The sequence below is a fragment of the Ursus americanus genome, chromosome 23 (assembly GCF_024610735.1).
Source record: "Ursus americanus isolate L20-20 chromosome 23, mUrsAme1.1.p, whole genome shotgun sequence".
NCBI lineage: Eukaryota > Metazoa > Chordata > Mammalia > Carnivora > Ursidae > Ursus > Ursus americanus.
The window spans coordinates 41,310,603-41,334,690 of record NC_142149.1 but is presented as its reverse complement, the minus strand read 5'-3'; the positions used below and the strand labels follow the sequence as shown (position 1 = coordinate 41,334,690).

General features: G+C 42.2%; 1 protein-coding gene and 1 long non-coding RNA gene across 6 annotated transcripts in view; one reads left to right on the top strand and one right to left on the bottom strand.

The window, feature by feature from the left end:
* Nucleotides 1-8,136, bottom strand: part of TAOK1 (TAO kinase 1) — a 151,788-nt gene extending 143,652 nt beyond the window's left edge. For both annotated transcript variants that reach the window (XM_087854652.1, XM_045773569.2), the window contains exon 1: nucleotides 7,446-8,136. The gene's annotated coding sequence lies outside the window, so the exon portion shown is untranslated. The remainder of the gene's footprint in view (nucleotides 1-7,445) is intronic.
* A 114-nt stretch (nucleotides 8,137-8,250) lies between these two features.
* Nucleotides 8,251-24,088, top strand: part of LOC148107996 (uncharacterized) — a 54,221-nt gene continuing 38,383 nt past the window's right edge. For all 4 annotated transcript variants that reach the window (XR_015721368.1, XR_015721367.1, XR_015721366.1 and 1 more), the window contains exon 1: nucleotides 8,251-8,533. This is a non-coding gene — a long non-coding RNA (uncharacterized LOC148107996). The remainder of the gene's footprint in view (nucleotides 8,534-24,088) is intronic.

Genomic DNA, 24,088 nt, shown 5'->3' with positions numbered 1-24,088 from the left:
AAAAATAAAAATAAAAATACAAACTAGAGACTCATAACTACTACAACTGGACTAAAAACATTAACCAAAACATAAGGATATGGTTAGATGTCAGGTACTGAAGCACACAGAAATTTTAAAAATATACTTAATATAGTTATTTAACATATTTAAACAGTCAACTTATAAATCCTATTAAAATACATGTTCCAATATTTTTAAAATCCACGTATGGCCCAAATAAAAATAAAAGACATTTTCTCAATATGTTCCAAATAAAGTTTTTCTTTTTAAAAAGTAAATTCTTTTTTTTTAAGATTTATTTTAGAGAGAGTGAGCAAGCATGAGTGGGGGAGAGGGGCAGAGGGAGAGAAGCAGACGCCCCACTGATGGAGCCCAAAGTGGGGCTCCAACCAAGGACCCTGAGATCATGACCTGAGCTGAAATCAAGAGTCCAACACTTAACCAACTGAGCCACCCAGGTGCCCCAAAAATAAATTCTGCGATTCCTAAGCAACTGTACTCATAAACATAGGGTGTGACTCTAGATACGTGGTAACACAGGTTCCTGAATATAAAAACCAATATAAAAAACTCAAAAGTTACCATCATACCCAAAATTGCTGGTACCCTAACCAGGATCTTTTTTTTTTTTTTTTTTAAGATTCTATTTATTTATTTGTCAGAGAGAGAGAGAGCGTGCGCACAAGTAGGGGGAGCAGCAGGAAGAGGGAGAAGCAGGTTCCCCGCTGAGCAAGGAGCCCGATGTAGGACTTGATCCCAGGACTCTGGGATCATGACCTGATCAGCAGGCGGATGCTTAACTGACTGAGCCACCCAGCATCCCCCTAACCAGGATCTTTTAGACAAAGTCCTCAGTACCCTAACAAGATCTGAGGTCTAAGAAAGGTAAATATGTATAACATAATTACCAAACAGACTTGAGACTAGAATCAGGAGAGACTGAAAGTGGACTTACCAAAAGAAAAAAACGAACAAGAATATCATACTTCAGGGGAGCCTGGGTGGCACAGCGGTTAAGCGTCTGCCTTCGGCTCAGGGCGTGATCCCGGCGTTATGGGATCGAGCCCCACATCAGGCTCCTCCACTATGGCTATGAGCCTGCTTCTTCCTCTCCCACTCCCCCTGCTTGTGTTCCCTCTCTCGCTGGCTGTCTCTATCTCTGTCAAATAAATAAATAAAATCTTTAAAAATATATATATATCATACTTCAGAGACATTAGAAGTAAAAGGGATGCTGGGGCACCCCGCTGGCTCAGTGGAAAAGCATGTGACTCGATCTTGGGGCTCTGAGTTTCGGGCCCCACATTGGATGTAGAGATTACTATAATTAATAAACAAACAGTAAAAAGGATGAGTTGAAAAAGAAAATTCAAGAAAATTTAACTGTGTATCCAGAACACACAAAAATACAGCAAAAAAAAAAATAAGTTTCTCATTAGAATGCTTACCCTTACTTACATACCACATTCCGTCATTTCCTACTATTTTTCATTTTAAAAAATTGTTTTTGTGACCCACTAAATTGAATTCACAAGCCACTAATAAGTCATAACCTAAAGTTTGAAAAGCAGTGGCTTAGAGGAACTGACGACCATTGAAGTTCCTTACTTTCATAAGTACCTACTTAAAGAAAATATTCAGGAGGTGGAAAAAATGAGAAAAGACAGAATTCCTCCATGTATTATTGGAATATGATCATCACTCAATGTTTGTTAATTAATACACTGTGGAATACAAAGCACTTCATGGTAAGGACACACAAAGGATACCTAGAAAAATAAGCCTAGGAGAGCATGAGTACTTTGGATGCCTTCAAAGCTAGGAAGGTGAAAAGAGCTCCAGGAAGTAGAAGAGTGACATCAACTGACTCTTAAACATAAAAATAAAGAACCAAAGGGAAAGAAAAGTTCGTTCTTTAGGATACGCTTTATCCACAAAGAAAAATCTCTCACAGAACTACATAGTAGTCTACTATATAGGTACAAAAAGTTTGTAAGCTATTCTTGATTAGAAATTCTAATCATTTCTTTCAAAAACATATTTTGAGCTTCAAATGTATTAATCCAAATCAAAATTATGGGATGCACTTCAGTCTTAAATATTAGAATCCCTGTATTCATTTGTAAACATTTACTAAGTAGCTAGTGCTAGTGTGATATAGGCAATAACTTACTGGGCATTTACTATGTATCAGGCAACATGTTAAGTACTTAAGAACAGTCATCCCATTTATACCTAACAACCTTGTAAAGTAAGTACTATCTTCATTTTATAGGTGAGGAAAGTAAGGCTTAAAAAAGTTACATAAAGAAATTACACAGCTAATAAATGGTGAAATTAAGATATATTAAGTGCCAGTTTTATTATTATTAGTGGCTGCAAATCAGAATATCTTGTTCCATTCCATTATTTGTCAGTGCTTTTCTCAGAACTAAATTTTGCATATTTTTTTAAATGGAATAATTCATCTATTTCCAAATCTGCATAAAACTATTACACTGGGGGCGCCTGGGTGGCACAGCGGTTAAGCGCCTGCCTTCGGCTCAGGGCGTGATCCCGGCGTTATGGGATCGAGCCCCACATCAGGCTCCTCCACTATGAGCCTGCTTCTTCCTCTCCCACTCCCCCTGCTTGTGCTCCCTCTCTCACTGGCTGTCTCTATCTCTGTTAAATAAATAAATAAAATCTTAAAAAAAAAAAAAAAACTATTACACTGAATAAGTTTATTGAAAGGAAAAATTAGCCCCTTCTCAACTTTAAAGATAAAGTTAGAGGCCAACTAAAAGCAGTTATATTTAGGGGCACCTGGGTGGTTCAGTTGTTAAAAGTTAAAAAATGTCTGCCTTCAGCTGGGGTCATGGTCTCAGGGTCCTGAGATGCAGCCACAAGTCAGGGCTTCCAGCTCAACAGGGAGTTGCTTCTCCTGTTCCCTCTGCCACTCCCCATGTTTGTGCTTGCTCTCTGTTAAATAAATAAATAAATAAATAAATAAATAAATAAATAAATAAATAAAAATCTTTTTTTTTTTTAAGATTTTATTTATTTATTTGACAGAGAGAGAGCCAGCGAGAGAGGGACCACAAAAAGGGGGAGTGGGAGAGGAAGAAGCAGGCTTCCAGTGGAGGAGCCTGATGTGGGACTCGATCCCAGAATGCCAGAATCACGCCCTGAGCCCAAGGCAGCCGCTTAACGACTGAGCCACCCAGGCGCCCCAACGAATGAATCTTTAAAAAAAAAAAAAAGAAGGTAATTATGTTTAGAGGCACCTGGCTGGCTTAATCAGTAGGGCATGCAACTCTTGATCTTGGGGTCATGAGTTCAAGCCCCTCCTTGGGCCTAAAGCTTACATAAAAAAAATTTTTTTTAAAAAGGTAGTTATGTTTAAATATCACTGACATTGACATTTTTAACAAGCTATATACCTGTACTTTCATTTACATTTACACGCCAGATACTTATATTTTGAAAAACCTTTCCATCTTTTATAGGCCACTTAATTTTATCACTAGGTAAAAAGATGCTGCCTTTGACTGTATTTCAGAACAAAAAATCTGCTTCTAGCACAAATGGAAGAGACCGACAGAAATAATTGTTACCAAATGTTGACAGATACATCCCAATTGAAAATAATTGTTTCTAGTCCCTCCACACAACTTTTCAATTCATGTGGATTTTTTATTTTTTTTATTTTTTATTTTTAAAGATTTTATTTATTTATTTGACAGAGAGAGAGACAGCCAGTGAGAGAGGGAACACAAGCAGGGGGAGTGGGAGAGGAAAAAGCAGGCTCCCAGCGGAGAAGCCTGATGTGGGGCTCGATCCCAGGACTCCAGGATCATGCCCTGAGCTGAAGGCAGACACTTAACGACTGTGTCACCCAGGCACCCCTCTTGTGGATTTTTTAGAAGGTTTGAGACATCTTTAATGAAATTAAACATCAATTTTTACCACTAAAATTTAAAATACTTTAATCCAAAAATGGAATGTAATGGAATGAAATAATACAGGTTTGTATCTTTTTCACTTACACCTTAGAATTTGAAATCTTCTTATAATTATAAAAAAATAATCCAGCCATGAACAAATGCAGAAACCTAAAGGCAGACAAACATAACACTGGCAATCCGTTTAACAGAACAATTTCAATTTTATGCAAGACTTGACTACAGAAACAACACTTTTTAGAAAAGACTCATTCACGTATGATCCTGAACTGAACTACAGCTAATACATACCAAAAAACTCCTATCAAAGGTTAAATTAGTATGAATGCAATTATAACAGACACTACTGATAACCAAAGGGATACAAAGAAAAAATTAACTGATTTTAATACACAAATCAGTCAAATGAAAAACACAGAATTTATTTCCAGGTAATGTGAATAACAGATTAATCTCAAATCTAATTTCAATGCAAACAGTTCATCCCTAGATAATTTCTGGATTTACTAAGTATTTATATCCACTAAGTACCAGCAAATTACAAAAAATAAATTATACTCTTTATGTTCAGATAAGAGCATCTAGTCTTGGGGTGCCTGGGTGGCTCAGTTGGTTAACTGTCAGACTCTTGATCTCAGGCTCAGGTCTTGATCTCAGGGTCGTTAGTTCAAGCCCCATGTTCGGCTCTGTGTGGAGCTTACTTTAAAAATAATTATTTATTTATTTATTTAAAATTTAAAAAGAACATCTAGTCTTTCTGGTGTTCTGTAACTAATCAGCTTCTTTCTTATTAATGGAATAGCATCGTAACATGGGACCAAATATGTATGTGCCTTGATATAGAGAAAGTCTGTTTAATATTAACACACATTCAATTAATTGCCATATCCATCGTTCTTCCCAAATCTCTATTATAGAAAATACAATAATTATTTTCTATTCAGTTCACTCATATTTTTGGTCCTGTACACTGTTATACTTCTTTAAAACCTCTCATAGTTTAAATATGTTTGAGCAACTATCCTGTAGTTTTGGAAGGAAGTTTAGTTACTGTCAAGATAATCTTAGACTATTAAACCCAGTTGATTCTTAGAAATTCTTCCATCTAAAAAACATGAGAATTATAACCAAATTAACAAATCAGATATCAGAATGCCAAAAGTTAAGTCATTAAAAGGGAATCCAGAGAAAGAGTCAGTTGTGAAAGAACAGGAAGTGATGTACACTGCCATTTTGTAGATGAACTATTTAGAAACATAAGTACCATACTAAACTGGAATCAACCAAACCCAGACTTAACAGCTCTCAGTATTCTGACAGTGGCATCGAGGTCAGCTGAAATAACCCTCAGGCAGTTTTTCCCCGATAATGAATTTATCTATTTGATAAAGAACATACTTTTACCACTTTTAGAATTCTTACAAGCTATGGAAAACAAGGTTTCTTTTTAGTTGTCCTTAGGAATATCTCTTAGTTCCAGCATGCATTTTGAAATAGAGCAAGTAGTTTACTTATATTCTGTGTACATCCTTAAGTTTTGTAGCCTTTACTGACAAATCTTCTCTGCCTGCATCTTTCCAAGACAAAAACAGTCATCCCTTGCTGAGCAGTATGCTTGAGTTTATACATACTAGTATATATGAATTATCGACAACAAACCATAACATACAGAATTAGACTTTATGGCAGAATTTCCCATGTAAGGGGAAACTACAGACCACAACATGCAGCTTTGTGCCATGAAATAAAGATTCAAATGAGAAGTGCTGTTTAAGTCAAAATGAATTCAGATAAAAATAAAAAGGGAATAAAGAAAGCAAGAAGAATTCTACTTTCTGAGGAAAAATAAACTGATATATCATTAATATGCCTCCCTATATCAAAATCATGAAATGAGATGACAGAAATGAAATTTGTGCCTAACACTACAAACATCTTTAAATCCCTGTCTTAAAACAGGTTTCAAAATGCAACAAACACACCAATAAAGCTCTGACCAACATTAAATATACACGGCATTCGAAAGTATTTTAAAATAAGTCACCCACTAAGCAAAGCTTAAACACCAAATACAACTTATTAGTAAAATATCAAAAGAATCCATATCTGTACATATTTTAGTCTTCGTTGCTTTGTAAAAAAATAATAATCCTAGAACATTCATATATGAAACATTTTGAAATCACTTCGTCAGTAAATCTAAATACTTAAAAAAGTATGAACAGACTTCAAGACTACTCTTTGATCACAAAAAGCACTCGGCGACAAACTTCCAAAATGTTAAATTTTTTATTTTTATTTCTACTCTACTAAGGACAAAACCAACAAGTACTACTGTAAGGCAGATAAGATGATCTGTTTTAAACAAATTTGACATGAAGCAAAAGAAGTGGAAAAGTGATTTACTGACCACGTAACACAGATCCTATCACAACATACTTAGGCAAATTAGTGTCTGTTTTCTCATTTCCTTAAGAAAAAAAGCATTTCTACAGAAAGGTTTGTAACCTAATCATTTTCAGAAAACTCCAATTCCAGTGTTATACAAAACAGTATGAATCCTAAAAATTCACAGGTCAGGGAGAATGCCCATCAGACGGCCTGTCTATATGCATTAATCTTTAATAATTCTTAAAGTACTAAAATCACAGAAAAAAAAGGAGAGGGACATGAAAGAGCACAAAATTGTTCTATTTGAATCCTAGTGAAAACCCAATATGCTTACCAAAAAAAATGTCAATCTAGTGTTTAAAAGAGAGCGAGAGAGACATCAAAACTGTTCAAACATGGCAGGGTCCCTCTCGAGAGGCCGTATCTCCCAACAATAACAACAGGAAAGCTACACTTCCCAGGAACAGATCTCAGGGGAAGAATATTAAACCGGTACTGTTATCGATTTAAAACCAAAGGGAAAAGGGTAACCTTTCCAAGGGAAGCGCCATTACTTCCTCTTCAGCTCCCCCTCCCTTCAGTGTATACACGGGCCTGTGTATGAAGAAACTGCCTTGGACTTCTGCAGCATTGCAGTAGACTAAAGGATGGGGAAGGGGGAAGGGTAGGGGGAGAGAAACGCTTCCATCACCCCTATAGGAGTACAGATTTCCTGAGCAGGGGTGGACCCCCAGCAGGCTACCCTTCCCAAGAATACAGACACTACAAAGGAGAGGGAGGAGCAGAGGGATCAGAAGGGAAAGGGACCTCGCGCCTTTAAATCGGGGTGCACATCAACCCAGTCTCCCCAAGAGAGCCACACCTTCCTCGAGACATCCCCTTCCACCACCCCTTCCGGTGACCCTCAGGAAAGAGGAATGTAATTGCTCTTGCCCCTCAAAACGGGAGGGCGCCTAGCTCACCAGCTTCTTCACCCCACCCACAGAATCACAGACCCTCCTTGTCTCCCTTCCTACCCCACCCCCACCTCCCTTCTCGGAGGCCAGAGTGGGCCGAATTTCCCCGCCCCCTCCATGTCTCCCTTTCCCAAAGCAGAGGTGCCCTTACCCTTTCGCCGACAGGTCTGGGGCGGAGTAGGCAGGCGCAGCCCCCTGCAGCGCTCGGGTAGCCGCTACACTGGAGAGCGAGGAGTGAGGAGGAGGGGGCCTAGCGACCGACCGCCGCCCCCCCCCCCCCGAGCCCCAGCAAGCCGCCCAGCCCAAGCTCTGCGACAAGGGGCGGGGGGGGGGGAGGGGGCGAGGGGACGACCGGGGTCGAGGAGGCGCCCTCAGCGCTTGGGCTCAGCTAAGATGGCGCGGGGAAGTGCTGGGAGCCGCCGCCGCCGCCGCCGCCGCCGCCGCCTCGGGGGAACCGGCCCGGGCCTCGGCCACCTTCCGTCCTCACACAGCCGAGGCCCTCTTGTGCCCCGCCACGGCCCCTAGACGGGCGGGCCCACGCACAGCCCTCCGCCACCACCACCACCACCCCTGGGAAGGGGGCGCTCACAAAGGGAAGAGAGGCCGCGGGCCGGCCGGCCGGCGGCGGGGCGGGGTCCCCAGGGGCCGGGAGGCCTCAGAGGTTCGCGGGTGCCTCGCGCTCTCGGCCTGCGAAGAGCGCAGACAAGCGGGACCCCTCCTCTCTCCTTAGACAGGCGGCGGCACCGACTCACTATCTTTGCCACCCTCCCTCTCTCTCTCTCTCTCCGAGCCCTGAAGCCACAGAGCCCGGCCGCTGCCCAGGTTTCCCCCCCCTTCCCCGACACCACTCCCCTCCTCCCGAGAGTCATCCCAGTCTCCGATCTCGCGAGATTTCCCGCCTGACAGGCCCGACCCTGCGCGAGACCCGACTGCGTACGCGTGCGCGCCCTCACGAGAGCGCGCGAGTGCTTGCACTGGGCGGGGTCTCCCGGGCACCCCGAGTCCCAGCCTCAGTCCAGCCGGGCCGCGCTCAGCTGGCTGTATTCTTCTGCCACGCCGGCGTCAGATGCATTCATTTCACCCAGAAATCTGAGAAAGAAGAGTTTATCAGCTCTCCTCCTCTGTTCTCACTTTCAAAAACATCCGCCCCCGATACCCGTGCGAATGAGAAGCTTGCCCTGGCGTGTAGGATATGCAGTTCTTACACACCTCGGTTCAACTACTCCGTGGAATTCAGAGGTAAACTGGGCAGTGTAATCAGTACGTAGCTGAGTTTTTGAGATTCTAAAAGCTTATAATAACTTCCGGAACGGTAATAAGAGTTGAGAATACAGATTAAACCACCCTGTATGTTGGTAATGATAGGAAAGAGACAAATTCTTGAGAAGTTTTGGTATATGTTTCTAGTAGTTTGAGTGACGATAAATTTTGGAAACAGGAGCAGCAAACAAACTAAAGGGTCCCACGCGTCCTAACGCAGGAAAGAGAGCTTCAAATTTTTTTTGTGGTGAAAAAAATTTTTTAGAGGAGAACTCCTTCAGTGGACTATAAAGAGAGCAATTTTATTCAGGAACCAAAAAGTGTGTCTCAAGTGCAGTCATAAATCTTGATTTCTCAACTGGTAAGTAGTGAGATAAATAGATCTGTTGTTTGAGACTTATGAGTACTCTAGAACAACTGATAGTTACAGTAAACTAGGAAAGTAAACTGGCTATGACCAGAAAAACAAGATACCCACTTCAATGGGTTATACATATAATTTGTTCTAAATACGCTTTCTGGTAGTAAGGGGGTTTGCTCTGTCAGTCAGTCCTCTTCTCACCTATGTTGTCAACTACTGTCAGGTGTCAACTTCCCCTCAGCATAAAAACATACCCTAGTTTATTTGGAGGGAAAAAAAAGATTACAATCTTCATCTCTCTTCCCCTTCAAAGCCAAGCTTCTTGGAAAAGTTGTCTGTCTTCCCACCTACACTGAAACTGATCTTACAAAGGTCAAGAGTGACCTCTTACTTGCTGTGTCTAGCGGAGTCATTTTAATCCTTCTTGACATCTGCAATATTTGACATGGTTGGTACTCCTTCCATCTTGAAACTGTGTCCTTCCTTGGCTTTCCAACACCACCTGAAACAAGTTTTCCTTCTACCTTCTAGTCCTTGGAGCCTCTCTTCCTCCATCTACCCCTCAAATGATGCCCTTCCAATCCTGATTCTTTCTTCTGACGGTTACAGCAAGAATGTTCTCTTCTAGTTATTTCCTACCTTTAGGAATGGAAAGAAATTCAGGCTTTCCTATATTATTTATTCTTCATTTTCTATGGAAAATTTCAAACATACACAAAAGGAATGGGATATGGTAATAAACCTCCATGTGTCCATCACCTAACTTCAACTATTATCAACATTTTATTATTCTTGTTTCACCTATTCTCCCACAGCCTTTTTTCCCCAGTGTATTCCCCCCCCCATGTATTTTTTTTTAAGATTTATTTATTTGCAAAAGAGACAGTGAGCACGGAGGTTGGGGGGAGAGGGAGAGAATCTGGAGCAGATGCCACACTGAGTGTGGAGCTCCATACGGCACTCAATCCCACGACCCTGAGATCATGACCCCAGCCAAAATCAAGAGTCAGAGACTTAACCGACTGAGCCACCCAGGTGCCGCCCCCCCCAATATATTTTTAAGTAAATCTCTGGTAAACCATCATAGCATTTTACCCAAAAATACTTCAATATGTGTCTCTGAGAAATACTTTGGTTGTTAACATAACCACAATATCATTATCACACCTTTACAATAATTTCTTATTATTTAATACCCAACCCATGTTCAGTTTTTCCTAAAGTTTCCAGAATGTCATTTTACAGTCCATTTGTGTGAACCAGGATCTGAAATTCTACACTTTGCATTTGACTAATAGCTATGTCTCTTATATTGTTTTTCATGTATAACAGTTCCCTCTTCCTTTTTTCTTCCTTCCTTCCTTTTCTTCCTTCTTTCTTTCCTTTTTTTTTTTTTTAAGATTTTATTTATTCATTTGAGAGAGAGTAGAAGGGAGAGGGAGAGAGAATCTGAAGCAGACTCCACACTGAGCACAGAGCCTGATGCGAGGCTGGATCCACGACCCTGAGATCGCAACCTGAGCCAGAACCAAGACTCGGACTCTCAACTGACTGAGCCACCCAGGAGCCCCTCTTTCTTTCCTTTTTGTATGCAGTTATTTGTCTAAGAAATCAGATTATAGATCCTGTAGAATTTTCCACATTCTGGACTTGCCAGTTGCATCCTCACAAGGTCATTTGACATTTGCTTCATTGCCCATATTTCTTATAAACTGATAGTTAAATCTAAAGGTTTGCTCTTGTATAGGTACTGTTTCTTTTTATAATATTGTGTCTGCTACTGCCTCATTCTCCCTCTTAACACCACCTCTACCATAAATTTTTGTTCCACCCCTCTCTGTTTCCCCAGCACACACTGTATCTTAAGAGACCTTGGCTGTCTTCTTAAAAAATTATTATTCCAGATATCTACCTATGATCTTGTACTAAGAGCCCTCCCTCCTTAAATTCTTCAAATTTCACACACATACATACATACACATGGACTTATCCTGTCAAATTTGTTCAACAGTAAAGTATCATTCGTTGCTACCGCAAAACATATGTTATTTAATTTCTAAAATTGTATCCAAACAAGAAAATTACACTCGTCAATGGTAGAAAAATAACTTAATACTTAGAACAATTGCAGATTTTGCACCTTCTGTGATTTAACTCCTGAACATTTCTCTAGTTCATCCATTTCTTCATCCCCACTGCTTCTGCTATGGTGATTCATACTCAGTTTCTAACCTCGGGTGCTGTAATTGCCTTCCAACTACTCTCCTTACCCCGAGGGTGCCCCATTCTCTATACCGAGGTGAATGGTTTTAATCTTCCTACAGTGCAGTTTCTAAAAGTTGAATGTGTCCGTTTCTCTGCTTAAAACTCTCCGATGGAAAAAAAAAAAAAAAAAAACAAACCAACCAACGAAACAAACAAAAAACAACTCTTCCATGGCTCCCCGAAACCCTCCAAATAAAATCCAGATAAAACCCCTGCATACCTTTCTAACTTTAATTAGGATGTTCCCACCATCCTGAACTATTATTCACTCTTCTGCTAACTGCTAATACGCTGTCTTCAGGATGTGGCACTGCATTCCTCTGCCTGAAAGGCCTTTGCTGGTTGGTTAATATCCTTCAAGATTTAGCTCACATATCACCTCTGTGAGAGGCTTTCTCATATCTCAATTAGGTATTCCTTGAGCCTACAAATAGGGGTCAGAAAGCTGTGGGGTGAGAGACACCTGGCTGGCTCAGTCGGTAGAGCACATCACTCTTGGTCTTGGGGTCCTCAGTTCAAGCCCCATATTGGGTGGAGAGATTACCTGAAATAAAAATTTTTTAAAAAAAGAAAGCAAGCAAGCTGTGGGGTGAAGAATGGGTACCAAACATGTTTTGGCCTCAATAAAAAAGTTACCTAAGCTGTGACAAAACCAAGAATAAGCTTTTTCCATACACTGACTTATTTAACCCTCACAACAAACTTGTGCAGTAAGTTCTATTATTATTACTTCCAATTTATAGGTAAGGAAACTAGGGTTCAGAGAGTTATGTCACTTGCCCAAGATCACACAACTAGTAAGTGGTGAGCTAGAATTTGAACCTGGCGGTGAGTGAATCTAAACCACATTCTCCTTCCACTATGTCTACTCCTGGCACCACCAACCGGGGACAGCTTGATGTCATGCACATATTTTTTGTGTGTAGGAGATGCCTGACCATGTGTAATGTCACTATATTTGTTGTCATGCGTGTATCTATGTGTGACAAGGCAGCTTGTCAATGTGCAGATGGGTGCGCTGACCGATCTGGAATCTGTCTGATTAAACTATCTTTTCAGTGTTGTCACTTAGTAAAAGACCAAGTCATGTTCATCTCAATTTAACAAATACTTATTGAATTCCTACTGTATGTTAGGCTTAAGTAAAATACAGAAGGGGCAAATGGAACTAATGTTTATAGAGTTACTCTGTGCCAAGAACCGTATGAAGCAAGGGCTTTACATTGATGATCCCCTTAATCTTTCCAACACCCTGAAAAAGGATGATGTCGATGACAGTGACTCCCAATAGAGAGAAAGAAAGTGCAAAAAAATTAAGTAACTTTGTGCAACTCAGCATGGAGAGCTAAAAGTACAGTACAGGTTCAGCATGAACTTTAAGCCGCTTTTTTTCCCACTGCTTATTGGTTCCCTTTCTCAAATCCCTCCCCATACTAGGAACTCAAATTCCTATCAGAGGGGTGCCTCGGTGGCTCAGTCCGTTAAGCGTCTGACTCTTGATTTCGGCTCAGTCGTGATCTCAGGGTCCTGAGATCAAGCCCACATCAGACTCCACACTAGGTGTGGAGCCTGCTTAAGATTCCTGCTCTCTCCCTCTGCACTCCCCCCCCCAAAGAGAATCCTATTAGAGAGATTAGATCTGCATGCACAAAACATTTAAATAACAGGGGCGCCTGAGTGGCTAAGATGATTAAGCATCTGCCTTTGGCTCAGGTCATGATCTCCATGTCCTGGGATCGAGCCCCACGTCGAGCCCCACATCGAGCCCCATGTCGAGCCCCACGTCGAGCCCCAGGTCAAGCTCCCAGATCAGGGAGGAATCTACTTCTCCCTCTCCCTCTGCCTCTCCCCCTGCTTGTACTCTCTCTGTCTCTCTCTCTCTCTCTCAAATAAATAAAATCTTTTTTAAAAAAATTTAAATAACAATGCAGAACTACCTATTAGCAAATGATGCACAGAACCAGACCTTAATTTATACTTTTCTGGGCCTCAATTTCCTATCTAAGTGTAATAGACTAAAAATGATCTCAGGAATCCTTTAGTTCAAAAATCTATAATTACAGGAATGATGTAAATAACATACACAGATAAATTGAATTCCAAAGTGTGTGTGCGTGTGTGCGCGAGCATGCACATTTAGAAACAAAGAAGAAACGCTTCTTTGGGTGTTTTACCCCGCTATCTCCTTACACTAGAAGGCAAAAACCATTGAAGCTGAGTGCATGACAGGGTAGTTGGTGAGAAGGATGTGTCTTAGAATTTTCACTGTAGAAACCAGGGGTGAGGCACTCCATGAAACTGATAATCAACAAATAAATAAATCAGTATGTTACCAGCAGCCCATACAGTGCATCCTGGGCTATCAGTTCATCCATAGATTTTGTCTTTAGGCTCCAAGACCAACCAACTAAGGCAGGTTTAAGTCTGGTTGTCATACCTCACTCAGACATGTCTACATAAGGCTGTCTTACGTAAGTATGGCTTCCACAGGCTGGAAAATAAAGCTCATCATGTATAAAGTTGTTTCTTGAGCTCCGCACTCTCACGTAATCGAGTTCATTTTGTGAACATCTTTGAAAAGTGCCCTGCATGTGGAGGCAACAGATTCGCCCACTTTATTTATTTATTTTCTTTTTAAAGGGTTTTATTTATTTATTTGAAAGACAGAGAGAGAGCACAAGCAGGGGGAGTGGCAGGCAGAGGTAGAGGGAGAAGCAGACTCCCTGCAGAGCAGGGAGCCTGATGGGGCGCTCAATCCCAGGACCCTGGGACTATGACCCAAGCCGAAGGCAGAATGCCCAACCGACTGAACCACCCAGGCGCCCCAGATTCATTCACTTTAACCCACAGGAATAGGAAAATGCTGGGCCAAGGTACCCTAAGGAGAGTAGAATACAATTCAGCTCAATAAAGTTCTGACCTAAAAACCTTTCGGTCTCAGGTATCTATCAGCTAAGCATCTGCAGCAAGCCATGAATAAGTTAAAGCAGCTGCTCCGGAGTCTGAAAGAAGGCCAAGTGCAGCAGCGGGCACTGACTGTGGAGGCCCACTTCTGTCACTTCCTAGTGTACGTCACTATGCTCCTTGCGTGAGTGTCATAACCAGGCTCAGAGTTCCTTTCCTTATCTGCAAAATGGGGTGAACGTCACCTTCCTCAAGGGCACCTGACTGGCTTAGTTAGTAGAGTGTGTGACTCTTGATCTAAGGGTCGTGAGTTCGAGCCCCACTTTGGGTATAGAGATTGCTTAAAAATAATAAAATCTTTAAAAATAAATGAATAAATAAACATTACCTTCCTCAGAGGTATTTAGGATTAAATGTAATATGTGAAGTGCCTACCCCATTTAAAGGATTAGCTCTGTTTTGTGGGGTTTTTTTTTCCTCAAAGAGATCGCATTTAATTGGGAGAAACAGGTGAGGAAGCAGATAATTAAAATATTGCATTGCAAATGCTACAGGAGGAGTGAGCTCAGGATGCTTTGGGAGCACACGAAAGCTCTCCTAATCCAGCACCCAGGTGGGGGAGTCAGTCAGGGAAGGCTTCCTAGAGGAGGTGCTATCAGTATTGTACTTATGCCCTTCCCAGGGAGGTTGAAATGCAAATTATTTAAATATATAATGTCTAAGTGAGAGATATATTAAGAATTTATTGTTTGATTACTTTCAGTTTTGTAGTACATGGAACTACAAAACCTATTTCTGTGACTAGAGGTAGAGATGAAAAGAAAAAAAAACCTAAGAGGCAAAGATACAATTTTCATGAACCTGGGAAGTAGGGGTATGGTTGGGAATCAGATGTTCAGTAGGAGAATTATGGAAATTAAGAATTAGAAGGTTGAGGGGCGCCTGGGTGGCACAGCGGTTAAGCGTCTGCCTTCGGCTCAGGGCGTGATCCTGGCGTTCTGGGATCGAGCCCCACATCAGGCTCCTCCACTATGAGCCTGCTTCTTCCTCTCCCACTCCCCCTGCTTGTGTTCCCTCTCTCGCTGGCTGTCTCTATCCTGTCGAATAAATAAATAAAATCTTTAAAAAAAAAAAAGAATTAGAAGGTTGAATGCAATCTGTTAGGTGACTGTGCTTAGGATCTCTCTTTAAAGGGTAATATAGTGGGGCACCTGGTTGGCTCAGTCATCAAGCGTCTGCCTTCGGCTCAGGTCAGGATCCCAGGATCCTGGGATCGAGCCCCGCATCGGGCTCCCTCCTCAGTGGGAAGCCTGCCTCTCCCTCTCCCACTCCCCCTACTTGTGTTCCCTCTCTCTCGCTGTGTCTCTCTGTGTCAAATAAATAAAATCTTAAAAAATAAAGGGTAATGTAGTTAGATTTTTGAAGTAACAAACAAGAATACATTTTCAGTTGTGTGCATTAGGTTGTTTATTTCAAGCGTTAGCTCTTACTGTGTACGTGTAGAGATGTAAATATTCATCCCACTGCTCCGGCACCACCCTCTGGCAAGCACCCCATGATCAGTGCATCATGATTGTCTGAGACATCTGTGAATGTGGGAAGGGTTGGGCAGCATGTTTGTGGACTGAGAGGTTTTTGGAATTTATCTTCAGGACCAATTGGTGATTTTGTCATGCCGTTCTCTTTGGCTGACATTTGCCAGGATTCAAAAAAACAAAAAAATAAAAAAGACACTACATTAATTCACACCAGAGTTGTGCCACATAGGATATGAAACAAACAGCTGGCAATCAAAACATAAAATAAGTTGCTATTTTATTGGCCTGGGATTGTCTTTGGGTCTCCTCCTTAGCCTTATCTTGACTAGGTAGTCATACTATACTAGTAAGAAGTCTTTTGGTTGAAAGTGACTATTTAAATCAGCTTAAGGGGGGAAGAAGGAAATTTATGTAACTGAAAAGTGCAGTGCCTCAGGAATTGAAAGAATTTTGTTAGGTATCTGACTCCCCTTTTTCTCTCTCTCCACATACCATCCCCAGCTCCCAATTGCTTGGTTATTTTTCTCTATAGACTGGATTTTGTTATGAGATTGTCTGTGTTATGAGATTGTCTATGAACTGGCGGTTCAGGTGCTTTCCACTGCTGCCACCTAGTTTAATATACCCCAACACCGAATGCTGCCATTGCTACTGTCTACACATAGGAAATGAATCAAGGAATTGTTTTTGTGTTTAAATAGGCTCCATGCCCAATGTGGGGCTTGAACTCACAACCCTGAGATTGAGTCACATGCTCTGACTGAGCCAACCAGGCGCCCCAAATCAAGTTTTCTGATATTGGTTTTAACCAGATGCTTCCTTTACTGATATGTTGTGTTGTGATCGCTGTGATAGGAGCCCCTGTCCCAAAGTTCAGGTTTATACTTCCACTTCCACTTGCCTGCTGTGTGATGTTTCCTGCGTAACCTGCTCTCTCCCACCTGCTGCCAAAACCTCTGAGCAGGGGACAGAGGTCTAGTCCGGTTATCAAATGGTACCATATAAATGGTTATCATGAAGCTCGTCCTTTCTCCTCCTCATAAATATTCTCAATACCAAAATATTAAAATACGGCAAATGTAGAAATTGAAGGCATTTGGGACTTTGTGAGGCTGAACAGATCAGAATTTGGGGCTTATGGACCACAAACATGTTTCCCTGAGAGGCTTAAGCAGAATTCACATAGATCATACTAAGGTGGACTTCCATCTTAGTTTATTTCACGCGTCAGAGGGATGCTGGACCAGGGCAGGGGGCAGAATGGAGTGGGAGGAATGGCCACAAAAGTTCAGATTTACATTGTCCCAGTTTACTGACCCCAAAGGCAAAGAAAAGCTTCTCACTCTCTCATAAGAGTTTATAAAACACAAAGGAATAGCTGCAGGTGTCCCAGCTTGGGCCTTGTGTCATATGCTCTTCTGTGGGCTAGTAGCTTCACCGAAGGATGAGACATTTTGATTGCCTAGCTGGGATTCCGTGATCACCCTGTGGCAAAAGGCTCAGAGTAACAGCTCCACAAGAACTACCCAGAATTGATGTCGACGGAGTGGAATAGATGGAGAGGAAATTCCCCAAACGAATGTAGGGTACTTTCTGCCAGAAGAAGAGGGAGCGATTCTGGACAGACAAAAACAACAGATGTTCACTACAAGTAGAATAGAACTGCTGGTGAGGCCAAATGATACGGTTTTGTGGGCATGCTAGCTAGAGTAGAATGTATTAACACTTACTAAGCCCAAGTAGAAGAAAGCAACCGTCACCTGGATACAGTGCAACTTTCATAGGTCGATGAGGTCTTTTGACCTTTACCATAACTCAGAGAAATGGGCAGGGCATACTCCTTTTACAGGTTATGTTTTTGAGACTCAAGCAACACAGAGAAGCACAGCAGAAAAAAAACAACAACAGTTCATATGACAGGACCAGGTATAAATCTGGTATGTACACTATTTTGGGAGGGAGGCGCCTTCCAGACATTCTCAAAGTCTTAGGCAATCCTGAGAATATCTGGCAAGTGCAGGAGCCCAGAAGATGCCCATCAGCCAGGCACAGAGTGCCAAGGTGACATCAACTTCCTGGGAACGCCAGCATAAGTGTGCATCTTTTCTGAGAGTTCTCCATCACACTAGCCTTTGTGGTTGCTATTCTTCCTAATACTCCAAGGTAACAGTTTTTATTCACTCACTCTTTTTTTTTCTTTCTTTTTTTTTTTTTTTAAAGTAAGCTCTATGCTCAGCATGAGGCTTGAACTCACAAACCTGAGATCGGGAGTCACATGGTCTTTCTACCTCCTGAGCCAGCCAGCGCCTCTAGTCACTCATTCTTATTTCCATCTCCTACACCTAAGCCAATTTCTGACATATAGACGACTCACAATAAATGTTTATGGGATAGTGAATTGATAGGTAGCAAACATTTACAGGATGTCAGTTATGTGCATTATTCTGGGCTCTGTGGATATACAGATGAATAAGATACCATTACTATTCTTGAGATCATAGCCTAGTGAGAAAGACCAACACATAAACAGTTCTAAATCATTTAGGACGGTTTGGTTGCAAGTGGCAGAGAATCAGACCCAAAGTAGTTTAAGAAAAATGAGAATATTTTGGCTCACACAAACTAAAAAGTCCAGAGTGAAGTCTGAATTCAAGCAAAGTTAGTTCCATGCCCACAAATGCCCTGGTTTCATCTTTAGGACTTCCACTGTGTTGCCTCAACTACCCTGATCCAAATGGGGTTGTGGCAAAATATAACAAAATTAACAAAATTATTTTATTATTATTTATTATAATTTTATTTGACAGAGCAAGAGAGAGAATGCATGCACAGAGGCAGGGGGAGCTGCAGCAGGAGAGGGAGAAGCAGGCTCCCCGCTGAGCAGGGAGCATGACGTGGGGCTTGATCCCGGGACCCCAGGATCATGACCTGAGCTGAAGGCAGACACTTAACCGACTGAGCCACCTAGGCAACCCCCAATGAACCATTTTAAAGTGTACAGTTCAGTGGCATTGAGTATACTCACACTGTTGTGTAACCATCACTGCTGTCCATCTCCAGAACTTTTTTCATCTTCCAAAATGGAAACTTTGTACCTGTTTTTGGGGTTTTATTTTCTTTTTTTTAAGTAGGCTCAACCCCCCGCAGCATGGAGCCCAACACGGCTCCCGAACTCACAACCGTGAGATCAAGACCTGAGCTGAGACCAGGAGTCGGGTGCTCAACCGACTGAGCCACCCAGGCGCCTCAAACTCTGTACCTGTTAAACAACAACTTCCCATCCTGCCTCCACCCACCCAGTCCCTGCTGGTCTCCATTGTACTTTCTGTCTCTGTGAATTTGTCTACTCGAAGAACCTCATATAAGAGGAATCACACAGCATTTGTCCTTTTGTGACTGACTTATTTCACTTAGCATAATGTCTTTGAGGTTCATCCATGTTGTAGCACATGTCAGAATTTCATTCCTTTTTAAGGCTGAATAATATTCCATTGTATGTACATACCACATTTTGTTTAGCCATTTGTCTGCCAATGAACATTTGGGTTGTTTCCACCTTTTGCTACTGTGAATGCAGCTGCCATGAACATGGGTGTATCTGTTTGAGTCCTGGCTTTCCATTTTTGGGGGTGTAAAGGAGTTGCGGTTTGGAAGAATAGAAGAAACAGCAACTTTATTAAAAGGCTCTGTTAAGTCCCCATAGCCCCATGCCACTTCCGGCTCCAGTCACTCCCACTCTCCCCTACTCTACTGCCAACCATAGAGCCAGGCCTTCCCGCTGAGGACAAACATGAATACAGAGGTTTTCCCCGTCACCACCACTGGCCACAACATTCTGCTTTGGAATTGGATAATGCACTGAGAAAGCTGGCTTTCCTCTCGGATCAGCCTCTTTGAATGATAGGAGGAGCCTAGGACTGAGAAACTTTGGTTCCCTGGGAGGGAACATGCCAGCTGTGAAAAGCCCATAGTTGTAAATTGTCAGATGGTGACTGCCTGTGAAACCTGTCAAGACTCTTGACAGCTCAGCTGAGAACCTAATTACCAGTTACAAAGAGAGACAGGAAAAACGTGTTGTCGGAGAGCTCCTGGTCAGAGAGAATGAGGTACAGTGTGCTGGCCCCGTCATCAACCTCCTTCTTGTTTCAACTAGAGCACAGCACATTAGTATAATTGACATTACACATGTTTATTATCTGGAACAAAGGAACCGTGTCAGACCACAGTCCTGTGTCAGCTGAGTCTTTGCTAATCACATAAATTGAACAGTGGCATTTGATCTGATTGTACAGGCACTTCCGATAGTCTCAGTGCCAAGTATAATACCAAGCCATACTTAACTTTTCTCCTCTCCTGGAATTTACACAGACTTCAAACAATCCTCCTCCTTTCCTGGAGTGAAGAGGAGCAGTGATCCTTTGTTCTGGTGAAACCCAGAGAAGGATAATAACTTACTTAAAGTCACAGTCAATCAGCAACCCAGCATCTTATCTTCCAAGGAAAATTAATTTGTGTCAACCATGCTGCAGAGACAATGTGAGGAAACCAGCAGTCTTCACCAAGAATCCCTACACTGGGGGAAAGCAACATTAGAGTATTCACATGCTAGTTTTTATAAAGTCTTTGTCCTCTAGTCTTGCAAAACACTCACACTTCCCGCTTGTCTTTCCTTCTTCAATTGTATCAGCAGCACCTGAGCAAGGATGCTAACTTTCTCAACAGGAAATTTTTTTTTCAGATTCTTGAAAATAAGGACCCACTACTTATAGCAGCAAGAGATGGGAGGAAAGATAGTTAACATGTATTGGGCACATCTGTTATGTTCTAGATACTATGGCTGCTAATTTAATCTATAAAGCAACTGGCAATCTAAATACTATTATATACAACTTCAGATGCCATACCTGGAACTCAGAGTGGTTAGGTAAATTGCCCAAGAGGACACAGCTAGTAAATGGCAGAAGAGATTTAAAAAAAATTTTTTTTAATACAGTTTTTTTTATTTATTTCATAATCTCTACACCCAAGGTGGGGCTCAAACTCACAACCCTGAGATCAAGAGTCACATGCTCTTCCGACTGAGGCAGCCAGGCATGGCTAAAATTTTTTTAATTTTTTTTTTTTTTTCAGGACAGGGCTTGGAACCCACTTCTTTCCAGCTCCAAAGTCTGTATTCTTTGTAATGTATTAGCCTAACCTCAGAAGAGAAGAAACTAAAGGGATTCCCAAGAGATAAAGCTGATAAAATCAGCCCCTCTGAACTTCTAGTTCATTTGATTTTCTTATACATGTATGGGTTCCAATTACCTGGTTAAATACAAGGCATTCAGCAGAACACTCCATCAGATTCAAAGCTGCTACAGAGACTAGGGAACCGGGATGGAAAATGGGAGGAAGGAAGGGAAAAGAAGTGGAAGAAGAAATAAGGACCAGGAAGGGAATATGCCTGGGAAATGTAATGGGTAGCTGGAGGTTGTTCTCAGAGGCCTTCTACCTACACCCCAAGAATGGTGCAGAAGCTGATACTCCTTTTTTGCTCCATTCACCATTTATTTTCTCTTTTTCTATAAAAGGATTAGCAGGATGGGCTCAGTGGGAAAGGAGGCCCCCGTGGGATCCTGTTACCAGCCATCTGTGTTCTGTTCTTTACTTTCGAACAAGACGGCTCCAAAACTCTGAACTGGAGAGGGAGTTGGAGCTGCATACAGATCAGCAGAGCTGTTGCTAACAGCTCTGACGCCTGCAGGATGACTCAACCCTCTGTGCCTGGCAGAGTCAGCTGTGGTCCCCTGGAGCCTCCTACTCTAGGGACAAAAATCAGAGATGTGGAGAAGTATCAAGATCCTTGATCTTGGGCAGGAGGTCAGGCTGGAAGGATAGGTAGGGGCTCCTGAGTCTTTAAGCGTTCTGGCTTAAAGATGGGGGAGGGGGCGCCTGGGTGGCTCAGTCGTTAAATGTCTGCCTTCCACTTAGTGCGTGATCCCAGGGTCCTGGGATCGAGCCCCGCATCGGGCTCCCTGCTCCGCTGGGAGTCTGCTTCTTTCTCTCCCACTCCCCCTGCTTGTGTTCCCTCTCGCTGGCTGTCTCTATCTCTGTCGAATAAATAAATAAAATCTTTTAAAAAAATAAGAAAATAAATAAATAAAGATGGGGGAGGGATTAAAGGTGACAGTGAGGAAAACACAGTCCTTGACATACTTTAGCTGCTCCATGAAAGGAATATACCTTCTGGAGTACGGCAGTCAGCAAAAGCCATAGGGCTGTGTCACCAGGAATTCAGCCTAAACACGAATATCACTCACTCCGCTGGTGAATTTTACTCAGGTACAAGCATCTCCTGCTGTTCCCTCACTTTCAGAGAAAAACTAAAGACTCTTCCTGTCCTTACACAGCACCATTAATACTTAAGAGCATTCTCAGTTGTCACCTTCAGACCTTTCCCCTGGTCACTCATTCAGATCTCTGAGGTACACACGATTGGGAGGAAGCCACTTGTGCATCACGCCAGGAGGCATCTGGATTTACCCTCTACCAGGACGTAAACACCTTGCTCTACCACCATCTCCAAACAACCCCAGGCTTCCTGGAAGAGTTTTCCTTTCCGTTGGCTCCTTATCACTCACCAATAAATAGCCCCAAGAGTTTGGCTTCCTGTTGTCATGGCAACCCAGGAGCACCGGTTGAAGCTGCCAATACAGGCATCTGCAAGAGCTCCCTAAACTCAGACTCTTTTGAAAACAATAGTAGGAAGTGGAATCACCACTCTCCACCCTCCCCACCACACTAGGTACACACCTTCAGTTGTCGGTTTTATGAAGAGATTTAGTTCTTGAAACAGCTAAGAAAGTGACTGTTTTGCCCCAGATGAAAGGTTCTCATATTTGAATGCAATCCTTTCTTTACACACTAGCCTAGTAATCTATCCAGCCTACCAGGTATTAGCATCTCTCAGGGTTCCTGGAGTTTTACAAAATACGACTTATGTTCCTCTATACTTCATTTTTCTAAGCCTGTAGAAAGAATCTGGGTATTTGGTATTTCAGGGCTACGCTGCTGGCTAGTTTCCAACAAAGGGTGAGAAGACTCCTGATATTCTCATATATAATATGTGTGAAAGTACTTTATACTCTGTATAGAAATGTTCAAATATTCATACTAACTGCTATTCCCTGTCCACAAAACCCTTTAGCTCAAGGCCATACTGCATAGGAGTTAAGCTCATGGATTCTGATGTCAAAATTCCTATTTCGAATCCCTTCTTTATCCTCTACTTTGCCCTTTTGGCGAGGCTGTCTCTGTTTCACTTTCCCCTTCATGAAAGGGTGAGGATAATAGTATCCACTTCAGAGGGTTTTCATGAGGATTAAATAAAATACGTAAGGTACTTCAATCAGTACCTGGTTTTATATATCAAGTGTGCCTCTAGATGAGTATGTTGCAGAGAAACAGACAAGTTACCTTGTCCTCAAAGAGTTCACAGGCTGATATCCACCTGGTAGAGACAGACAAACCAATCATTATAGATCACATGACACATGCTTCTCTGGAGAAAGAGAACAGAGAAGGGGGCCAGAAATTCAGCCCTGAAGGATGCCTGGGATGATTTCCTAAATCAGAGAGATGATTTATCAGTTAGGCACTCTGCGTTGCAAAGGACAACTCATTCCATTTATCTCAATAATTTTCTTTTAAAGGTATTTGCCATAGAAACCCAGGTCAACTAACAGCCCAAAAGAGCAAGAGACAGCATTTTAGGTAGTGTCATCGTGACACTCAATCCTTAGCACGACTTAGCTATTCTCCTCCTGGCAGAGCCTCTTTCACCAATACCAACTGGTTCCTTCTTCTTTGCTGTGTATTGATGTTCTCTTCCTCACAGTTCCTGTTTCCTCAGAGCTGTAGCTTGCCTCGACCCCTCAGGGCTCGGAATTTATTTCACGGCCTCTCGTTATGTATCCTTTTAGCTCTTGTTCTTGTCCTTAAAAGTCTCATTCTTTCCTTTCAAATTTTAGAGAGTGAGAATCTGATCAACCTACTTCTTTGTTGGTGCCAGTTATGTTTTAAGTTATTGGCCAGGTTCTGGATTGTCCACTGTTGCACGAGATCCCAATTCCGGTCCAGTCAGCTCAGGCAGAGGTACCTCCACGAACCGCACATGCACTGTGGCTACCTAGGGCTGCCTCTTCCACGGAGGCTGCAGGTGGGAAGGGTTCTCTTAGGAAAGAGCTATGGATGTAGCAGCCATGACGTCAGGTTTAGAACAGAAAGAAATAATAATGTATACAAAGAGCATGGAAAAGAGAAATGCAGTGGAATCGATTGAACATATTTACTGAGGCATTTTTTTAAAGATTTTATTTATTTGACAGAGAGAGAGAGCACAAGCAGGGGGAGGGGCAGAGGGAGAAGCAGGGAGCCCGACTTGGGACTTGGTCCCAGGACCCTGGGATCATGACCTGAGCCAAA